The sequence below is a fragment of the Rhodnius prolixus genome, unplaced genomic scaffold (genome assembly GCF_049639745.1).
Source record: "Rhodnius prolixus isolate KJV_2025 unplaced genomic scaffold, Rpr scaffold_7, whole genome shotgun sequence".
In the NCBI taxonomy this organism is placed as follows: domain Eukaryota; kingdom Metazoa; phylum Arthropoda; class Insecta; order Hemiptera; family Reduviidae; genus Rhodnius; species Rhodnius prolixus.
Window position 1 is genome coordinate 5,216,767 of NW_027411582.1, and position 9,392 is coordinate 5,226,158.

Genomic DNA, 9,392 nt, shown 5'->3' on the forward strand with positions numbered 1-9,392 from the left:
GCACTGTTCTCTCTCTCCGAGACCGGTGAAAGCGATGGGACTTTTTCAACTACAACACTGTCCAAAGGAGCCCCCCCTACTGTATTCTAATTTTTTTTTTTATTTTATTTTTAGTTTTAGTTTCAGTTTTAGTATTTGTGGAGAGTTGTGTTACTTCTTTTTGAATATATTTAATGATTATTTTATTATTTTTGGAAGGTTAATTTGTTCAGAAGGGTTGGCTAATTTTACTATTTGCACTGGAATTCTAATTGAAAAACAAAGTGCAGTTACAAAGAAATATGGAAGAATGAAGATTTTTTAATTTCTCTTACTCTATGAGAAAATAGGTTTACAAATTGTATGTCTGTCCGCACTTACCCACCACAACACAAAATTTTGACGTGAATACGTCTTTAAATTTGCTATCATATGGAGGCAATCCAAAAAACCTAATGATAACAAAAATCGGGGGATACAGTTTGGGCATTATAGTTTCGAATCTATCGTCTACATCCAAAATTAAATTAGACCACTGGATAGCTAAAGGATCAAAAGAATTCATTACGATAAGCGAGGACTGTGACGCATCGCGCGCGTTGGAGGGGGAAGCACCGCAATTTTGAGATCATTTTGCTGCGTATCGTAGATTTGCAATTATTATAACTTTTGACTCGGAGAAGCTACGATGTTCGTTTAAGTTTTAATCGTCAGCTGTCGTCACAATCTATCTATTGTATATAAAACATTAGTGTAAAATAGTGGCAGTGAATATAATAAGGCGTTAGAATAAAAAAATATTATCAAAAATATATAATGTCGGCCTATACGCGTCGAAAAGCCAAAACCAAATACAGGGGATCGTATACGGTTGGAAAGGGCTTCTCAAGAACAATCGAATGTTAATAATAAAACACCATATGACCGAGTCAAGCTGTGACGGGAACGTAAAAGAATGAATACGGCCGAGCGGATCAACGACGACGGTGTCCAGTACATCTGCAGCTGGGGCGGTTGAAATTATGCAAGTTGATAATTTGACAACGGACTGTATAGGCATAGATTGTGTTCGATCGTCGATTAGTTTCCTTGATTTCATCCTAAATACATAAATAAAAATATTTTGTATAAAAAATATAACCCGTTACATAAACGTATTCACGTACCACACACGGCCGTGTCCATGACGCAGCCACACGTTATTTATTTTTTTTTTTTAAATTCTGCTGAGGACCCCTTCAGGCTTTTTCTTACTACTACACTCACAGATTATCTTCAAACTCGAAACGTTCGAGCCATATTTCAATTCTTAACACAATAGAAATTGGCTCTGCCCCCCCACCTTGCCTCCCTAGAAATAGCAATTGATATTTTTAGGGAAGTGTTTAAAAACAAAAGTTTGTAAATTCGTGTGTTTGGACAAAAATTCTTTTCTGCAAAATGGTACTTCCGGTCCAGCCGTTTGATATCAAATTTAGGAATTTGGTCTCCATATTTGTTTCTCATTAAGACTAAACAAGTGGTAATGCTGTAAAACAGACACTAATGGCACATTAGAGTAAGATGGTAATTTGGTTGACCGATCAGTACCGAACTCCTTAATCGTGACATCCCTTTTCATCGCAATACTTCCTTTACTTCCCCAAAAGATTTATAGCTTAAAATAAAAAGTCATAAACTAAATAGGTATATTTAAAAATAAAAATCATAAATTCATATTTACAATTCCAATAAATGTTAAGTTATATAATTTTGTTACTTCATCCAAAAAAATAAAGGTTTCTTAAAAACGCAATAAATTCTTGAGAATGACAACAAAAATTCTTCTTAAAATCTTCTTATTTCGCAATATCTTCTTCGAAGACCCTTACTTGTAATTTCAAAAAATTTATTCTTCTAATAAAGATAATTCTCGTATGGATTTTCTTAGGCGGATAATTATTTTTCCACTTTATTATAACGATGGTAGCATTTATTATAAATTTTTAGGAAATTTATGATTAACGAATTGAATATATTATCAATGAAAATGATAATTTTTGGTAGTATAACAAAAAAATAATAAGCGATAATTATTTTTATTAGAGTGACCACACGATATAATATCCTCTTCAAATAATAATAAATATAATCACTTAGATTGTAATAATCACCATTGGGTTTAATATAGTCGAACATTTGCTGTGAACTATTCAACCATTCTACTATAAACTTAGTTTTTACAGTTGCTGCACAAACATATGAAAAACATATGATTAGCTTTACTTTACTTACTTTTACTATTTACTTACCTTATATCTTATAATATGACCTTGAACCGCCAATTCAGTTTTTTTGGTTTCCACAGTGTAGTTATAGTGGTAGCCATTATCCAAAGGAATTGGATGTTGAAGGTTATACTAAGCAGATGATACGTTTTTACCCCCACTGCCTTTTAATTTGAAAGTAGGGGTTATTACAATTGTTTTTTATTCCTGTAAATATATTTCCCAGGTGTTGGAATCATACGTTATCTTAACATTCTTTTCATCAATGATTATTTGCTAATTTTAACCCAAAACTCCATCAGCTCATATCATTGTCACCAGCTGGCAACCTCTTTCAATGTCTGAGACAGTGCTGGCCGAGTCATTTTCTTTGAGGCATAGAAGTCTATGGCATAGATTATAATAACTCTCGATGAGTCACCACCGGAGTATTGACGCTTCCCGTTTTTCCAATGTTAGCTCATTTACTCTTTGCAGAAGCTTAAAATTTAGAAAACTGAAAAAAAAACAAAAAAAATTAGACACCAATGAACGCTAAACTTATCTGCGGGTGCTAGAGAAAGTTACGGGGAGATTTCTTTGAATTTAATGTTGGAATAAAATTTGGACCCTACTAAATGATACGAATTTTTAATTGACCTGATTGTTGTTCTTAATCACTTTCTAAATTGAGAGGTAATTACCTGGTTCGGCGGGGTACCTGTTACAGGTACGGTAATAAATTAATACAGGACTGATTAAGAAAAATCAACTTAATTCTGCTTCATTAAAATAAAAGATATAAGAACTGTGGTGTGAACAAACACTTGACTTTCTCTTAATGCCGTTTATGTAAAAAAATGTATTTGTAATAGTATGTATTAATAAATGTAAACAGACAATACTGTCCATCACCGGACAGGTCCTAGAAGCTCCTATAAGAAGCTCCTAAAAAAGCTCCTATAAGAAGCTCCTAAAAAAGCTCCTATAAGAAGCTCCTAAAGAACCTCCTATAAGAAGCTCCTAAAGAAGCTCTTATAAGAAGCTCCTAAAGAAGCTCTTATAAGAAGCTCCTATAAGAAGCTCCTAGGAAGAGAAAATTCTAAGAGATCTCCGCGTTTTGGGAAGACAAATTGTTACCAATTTCAGTTATATTTCTATTTATCAACTTTTTTTTAAATATAAACCTTGATTTAAACTTAACAATATTTTGCTGTTCAAAAATTTATTACGATCTCAATACTTCCACTTAACTTCAGAAACAGGAAGTCTACAAAATAGAAGATGGTAGAAATTAGGTTGAATCAAGATAAAGTCGAATAAAAAAAAAACTAAACAACGATTGAGCACATTGTGCAAATAAAAAGATAAGAAAGAGTATAAATAAAAAAGTAGAGGAACCCAATTCGATTCATAGAACCAATAATTACAGATCTGGACATCTGTTTACACGCGTCCGTACAAGATATCAAGTATATCCATTTGCAAACTTACAATTTATTACAGTTCAATGATATCTATCTGGTCAAGTATCATTGCAATCAGCTGCACATTTCTTTCGGCTCAATTTACCAGTTGTTTTTTGCACCGTTTTTGTTACTTAAGTATTTATTAAATTGGTTTATATTTTTACTTACAAAAAAAAATTGTATTTCTCTGAGATTCTTTTTTTTTTTTTGCTTTCTCTTACTCCTGATAAAAAGGAAGTATCGCATTTTTTTAAAAGGAAGTAGAATAGTAAAATTTCAAATTTTCTAAATTGAGTTTTTCCCGGGAGTAAACGTCTTGAAAACTCCTGATCTCAAAAAAAGTGGTTTTTATAAAACATTCTGAGTGGGTGGTATCCGTGAACCGCCTGTTAACTACACAACTCCGTCGCTTAAAAATTGTTATTTACGTAATTAAAAAATTTGCAGTTAGTATTAATAGTTAAAACTATTAAAAACACAGAATAAATACTTTGTTTACAATCACAACATGTGTAACCTTGTGTAACCTTCCCACGAGACAATGTTTTTCTGTTGTACAAAATGATTAGCCCACTAACGAAATAAACCCCCCCCCCCCCCCCAACTTCTTTAAAAAAACTATTTCCCATGGCTTACTTAATACAATTTTTACAATGAATACAAATGATGTTGATTTCATAATAATTAAAACTAGTTTTTTTAAAAAAAAGTCAACGCAAATGCTCAAATTTTCCTTGAGATAGAAAAGCCTGTGAAATGTATACAAAATTAAGAGAAAATTAAAAAAAAAAAATCAGTAAAGTGAAACATCCGGTTTAACGGATTTTTTACGCTAGATTCACGTCTACGTTTCCGGCTCACACTACAACCAATCCTGAATCAGCGAGTGTAATGTAACACAAAATAAATGCCGAATCTTTTCACTTGTCTTAAATTTATTTAAATCATTAAACTAAGCTGCACAAAGGATTACAATAAAAGTTTACAAAAAAAATTGTGTCAATGCCATTGTATAGAATACAAATTTTGCATTTTTTTTTTAAATTGTATTTTTTATCTTTTAACAAGATGGACAGAGATTGGAATCTTTTAACATACATATATAAGAAAGAAAATTATAGAAGAGGGGCCTGCCAGTTTAACACCCGCCTCTAACCTCTCGACGTTGGACAACTCGTCTCATTCTAGAAAAATCGTGACGCTAATCCACGTGCTGTGAGAGAACAGCGTGACGTGACAAGCGGCCGTGACGTTATAATCCACTGGAGATAATTTAAATCTTTATCTAAACTAAAAAGGGTTAAAAGTTACAGCATATTTTTTTATTTATTTCATTATCGATTTAAAAGTTTTAAAAAAAGTTCGATAGGATTTCCATTTGTAGCATATCGATTATTCTAAATAGTGTTTAACAGTAACGTATTTATCTCTAGTCTTACTTCACTCAATCTTTACCGCTCAAGCCAATCCCCTGATATAATCATTATCAGCTACCCACGAAAAACTAACCAGGGCTAAAAGTGATCATTTACAACAGTAACAGTAGTTAGATAACAACCTAAACTCGCTTAATCTTAGAAAGACTTCATTGTGAGTGCACTTATCCCGTTGCTCACTTCTCCATATTGCTCTGTATCCGGCGGATGTAAATGAAATGAGAAAAACAGAAACAAAAATTAAATTACGACAAGAGATACCATTAGGCTGAATTTCTCACTAAAATAATAACTAGGGCACAACATGGCTGTTGCTAGTGAGTGGTGAAGCACAGCCAGCCGTAGTCGAAACTAAGGAACACAGCCACTTCATGAGAGAACTTTATGTGTAGATAAACCTTGGACCGGATTCGCTCTATTGGACACGAATTGTTCATGTTCTTGGTACTGGTTGGCTATTGGGTCGTTGCTAAACAATAATTAACATGGCCATACACATTCACTTACACATTGGTCTTTTTAGCTAACCGCGAATATATCCTATTTATTATAACTAAATCGGTCTTTGGTTACTATAAACGAAAATATATTTCATGCTATTACAAATAAAAGTGTACGATCAAGTAAGCATGTATCATCAGTGAACCATATATGTAGAATCCCTGGGGCAGATTCCTCTGTCCTTTACGTCAGTGTATGTCAGTCCTTTTCATTTCGTTTCTTAAAATATTCTTAGCCATGTTCCCACTTTTGCTTAAGCCCTGTTAGAGAAAGTATGGACTACAAACGTGAGCAAATTGCCAAATTTTTTGACTCAAATCATACCAAAACATAATGAATTTGAGCTATCTGAGATTTACCATTTTTCTTCTCAAACACACACAAGTAAAAACACCATTTAAACTAATTTTTTTCCGGTTCTCAAATAGTATATTTCAGGTAAAAACTAAATTTTCTGAAACCTTAACTACTTACAAGAAAACAATAGAAGCTTTCTATCTTAGATGCAAACAAAACACGACTGGAAAATTATGAAGAACGAAGAAAGTTTAAAATAACCAATGCATCATAAATCTATATTTTCTTATTTGTGATAATCAATAGATTTAAAAAAAAAAATAACCTCCTTGAGAAATAGATTAGAGGTAATTGTGTGCAGGTTATGTTTTGATATTTTCACTCTCACACTACTTTAATAACTTTAATGATTTAATCTTCACAGCATATTTCCTACTCGATTTGTGGTTCTTTTAAATTTATTTAACACATTAAGATGTTTTCAGATACAGTATCTTAATTGGTCGTAATTAACAAAATTTAAATCTTTATACCAGTTATATCGCACTTTTAATAGCCGGCATTCTTTGTTTAATCCTTTACTGGTTGTTGCTGCAGTGATGTGGGTATTATCTGGATCTAGCTTTACTATTGTGTGTTATAATTGCACTCATTTATGTAAGTAATTCCATTAAATTTTTCAAAAAAATGGACGTAAGAGTTTTATTTTTACTTTCGTTTTCTGTTCGAAGTTAATAAATGTGAGCTTGCTTTTTTCCCCCAAATTAAAGTGCATCAACATCTGAGGTCATTGTGTTCTCTTGTCACCGGACAGTGAGCTGAAAGAAGTTCCTAGAAAGACAAAATCCAAGGCCCAGGCTCTGAATTCGAACCCAGATCTTAGAATTTAAATCCAGAACTTGCTAACCTCTTAGTGAATCACTTTCATTTGCGAGTAGAACGAATTTTCTGAAAAAAAAATACTGCAGAAAATGAGAGGGCAAAGTTGGAAGTGCCATTTGCTTTAGTTGAACGATTTAACCACACCGTATAACATTACTAAGAATTAAACGTATCGCTAAAACCTCGATCTATCACGATTTCTTCTTATTTTCATAAATCGTCTCCTAATAAAACACCTTTCCTTTTGTTTGAAATTCTCTTCATGAAAATGGACATTAACGAGGGGTTCGAGTTTCCCTCAAAAGTACTTTTGTAAATAAACGAATATTTTGCAAAAATTCCAAAAAATAAAAAAAAAACCTAGGAATTATAAAAAGAGTAAGTCCTGAAGTATACGTACTAGACTTTTTATTTATATTTTATTTTTCGATGAGATTAAGATTAATCTGTTTTTTAAAATTCGTCTCAAATTTTAAATAAATGGGAGTGAAACCTGGTCGATAAATGTAGTCGTGTTGTCTGTCACTTTCCAGATTTTTTTATTTTTAAGTGAAAGGAACTTCGGGAAATTTAGGCCGTATGGAATATTAAGATGGAGAGACTGGCTTTTATATATATATATCAAAATTCAAAGATCAGTTTCATTTTTATTATTATTTTTTCTTCTTTATCATGTTTACAATGAATGAAACCTTTGATCTAATTAAGAATTTAACTAAGATAAAATATTTTTTTGATTTATTGATCATCAAGGTGTAATGAATTGAGAGCATTACGACACTAGTTTATCTTTTCTCATAACATAGCGATAATTTACTGTTATAATAATAATTTTCTGCTTGAAACTTTATTATCCTAAAACAGTAAGCCATTAATATAATCACTCAGTTTTTAATGTTTATTTTACAGCTTAAAGATACCATATTTGTCTAAATTATTTTTGTAAATATATTCTCAGGAAAAACTCATCAAGAAAGTGAGTATATTTTAAAATGAAAAAGTAATGTAGGGGTTGCCCTTTGATAAATACCATCCAAGTTTTGTTCTTTGCATGAACTTCAGCAAATTTATTTTCAAAAGTTGCCTATTTAGCCCATTAATAGTTAAATAGTAAACTTTTTGAATAATGTAAGGTTTTGAAGCTGGGATATTTAAAACTATCCATCTAGTTTTCAACAACTTTATTCGTGTAACATTATTTTACCAAAAATTCTATCTTAAAATATTTCCTTCCAGCAATGGCTTACAATATAATTTCATCAATTGTAAACTTTAAATTATATTCCATTAATTATAAAGTAATCTTCTAAATTAGGCAGAATTCCGCTTCTAATTCAAACTGAAAACAGTAGTAAAGGATACTTTAATGCACTCTAGCGGACGCATTAGAAATGTTCAGCTTACGGATTGAACTGCTCCTGCTATCTAGTGAATAATTTTAGAACTACTTTGTTATGTGGCTTTATTCTTTATATTTTGTCCACTAAGAAATATGGAGTTTGTTTCTATATATCTTATGAAAATACAGCGTTTCAAATGTAGTTTGAATTATTTACTGATCTTTATTCTTTGCCATCCATTTGGCAAATTTGATAAAAATGTTTTATTTTTCGAAATTAACAGTATTACACTTTATTCTTAAACTGTTTCGTACAAGTAAGTTTTTTTTTTTTTATTTTGAATAATAACTTTTGATCAATGTATATGTTTAATATTCTTGAATATTTCATTATATTTTCCCAATTGAAATGTTTATTCCACCTAATTACTTAATGTTGCACTACTATTTCTTACTGTTCCTTAACCACATAACTAACTCAGGCTGACGCCTGTCTATTAATGTATAAGAAATGAGGCTTTAAACTATACCAAATTTTCCTGTAATAATGTTTATGCTGGAAATATCAAAAGCTATTTTTTGCAATGTTTTTATTACAATTCATTAGCGTTATTTTTTCTTTGCCAATGTTTCTCCTTTTAATTATTCGTAATGTGATGCTGCAACAAAGAAATAGCATGAACTAGTATTTAGAAATACGTTTCTCTAGTCTGGAATGTCTTGTTTGTAATTATGTTTGTAATCATATCTTAAGCCTTTTAAAGGCACCGATAAGCTTAAAAAAACATCATCACAGGGCTATCCCCGTAGGTGTAGGATTATTTTTTTTTTATATATATAAATATCCATGTGCAGCGGAAAGAAGGAATGCAGATGAAGGTAATCAATCCTCAAGTTGAAGGAGAAACGACCTTTTACATCCTGTCTGATTGCGTTGCAGTTGTTAGTTAGAGGTAGGAAATCTTTGATCCTTTGAGTAACCAAAGACTCTGGAAAGCCATGGTTAAGAGAAGGTTTCTCCCATTAAAACTACAACTGAACATAAAATATTTATCTAATTGAATGATTTCTTTAAAGAAATGATCAACTTCTAATCATCTGTTTTCTCTACCTGTTTCAGTTAAGTCTGGGATCTTTATTTGCTGTTCGAACGAGATTTCTTTTTATTAAGTCTACATGTTTTACAGGTAATTTCTGTTACTTATAAGTTTCCAGATTTATTAAACTAAAAAAAAAAACTTGT